This window comes from Petaurus breviceps, unplaced genomic scaffold, assembly GCF_028583685.1.
Source record: "Petaurus breviceps papuanus isolate PSGF00001 unplaced genomic scaffold, PetGlider_PUasm1.0 226, whole genome shotgun sequence".
Classification (NCBI taxonomy): domain Eukaryota; kingdom Metazoa; phylum Chordata; class Mammalia; order Diprotodontia; family Petauridae; genus Petaurus; species Petaurus breviceps.
The window spans coordinates 3,537,899-3,539,665 of NW_027185890.1; the positions used below are offsets into that span (position 1 = coordinate 3,537,899).

The 1,767-nt window shown below is 43.5% G+C and overlaps 1 pseudogene; it reads left to right on the forward strand.

The window, feature by feature from the left end:
- The window catches only part of LOC138166812 (cyclin-Q-like), a 35,438-nt pseudogene that overhangs the window by 32,143 nt on the left and 1,528 nt on the right, over window positions 1-1,767 (forward strand).

Here is a 1,767-nt window from a genome sequence, read left to right on the forward strand (position 1 = left end):
TCCAGACCCCTGCAACAACAGTACTGTCCCTCACCAGTGGACAGTATTCACTCTCTGTCTGCAGGACAGTCGCAGGCCTTCTTAGCAAACAGCCAGGTTCCAGGACTTCTTCAACAAAAGGACTGTCTTTCACCAGTGGACAAATCTGGCAAAACAACATCAAAACAGACAGACAAAGTACCAGCAAAACAGCCATGTCTCCTCAGTCCTTGGCAGCTCAGGGGGCAGGTCTCAAAAGTCCAGGGCAATTCAAAGCGGCTACCAGCAATTCTCTTAGTCTCTCTCTCTCCACGAGGTGCTGCTTCCAAAAAGATCCTCCGCCTCTCTCTAGTGGTCTCTCCAAATCTACATCACCAGCTCCTCCCAGTTCAGGACTTTCTTTTCACATCAACAAGCCCATCCCACAGGTTTTAACAAACTCTGGGTTTTAACACAATCAATTTGAAAACCAAGCCAATACAGAGGAATCTTTAATTGCCATTACTATCACAACTTAGTAGCTGTGTGACCCAGGATTTGACCCTGTTTTCCTCAGTTTCCTCATCTGTAAAATGAGCTGTAGAAGCAAATGGCAAACCACAGTATCCTTGCCAAGAAAACCCCAAATGGGGTTACAAAGAGTCTGATGTTACTGAAAAACAACAGCAACATTTTTCTTACTGAATCAATGTGGAGAAAAACTGATCTTGATGGGATTGTCTTCAAAGTAGAGTCAGAATATTTCTCAACCCTGTGCTGTTTCAGCCAACCTGGGACCAGTCCTACCACTGGCCAACTCCATCAGCATGGCCCTCTGAAGAGCCCAGCACCCCAACAGGGGCCTGGAGGCTACCACGAGCAACTGTGTGGAGAGCCCTGGACAAAGCCTGAAGACATCACCATCCTGAAACAGAACAGCATCTCTGCAGGACCCCTGCATGACCCTGCTGCTCCTGGACAGACTAACTCTGACTCCTCTTTTTCCTCCTCCTCCCCTAGCCTGCAGAGAGCCCTAGGGACTAGCTTATCACCTAGGCTATGTGGAGATTTATTTGCATGCCATGGGAAGCAACTATTGAATGGATACTGCTGATGCTGAAAATGCAAAATGAATGCCTTGCAGAGTTTTGCAAATATAGTTCCAGTCTATTTTCTTCTACCTATATGATTCTCAAACCAATTCACTGGCCATCTACAAAATCTGTTCAAGGTATATGTACGGATTCAATTGCCTAGCCATCCAATTGGATATCGCATTCTAGATATTAGGCATTTTTCATCCTTTTTTTCCCCATATGTGGAAACTCCATAATATTTTGGGGCTTGATGTAATCAACACAAGATTATCCACAAATGGAAATACCAGAAGACATCAGTGTCAATATGTTTTTACTCCTACTCTCTAGAAGAGAAAGGAACCTTCCATAACATTTACGGGTACCTTTGGTGAGTATCCGTCTGTTTTAGGTTTTTTGATGTTAGCAGTTGAAGTGATGTTTATCAGTGGTATTATCTTAATATACTTATAAGAGACTCCTCATTGGACCAAAGCCCTTAAATGGTGGTATTCTAATCTAAAGAGAAAGAATTCTTTACTACAATGCTCCCAGCACACACACACACACACACACACACACACACACACACACACACTCACACACACATCACAGAGTGGAATCTTGTCTTCTTTGTACCTTTTAAGCAACTTGGTGGTTGTAATGATATGATATGCTGTAGGAAATCTTTTAGGAATACTGACTGGTTGATAGTTTTAAGGCTCCCCTGATA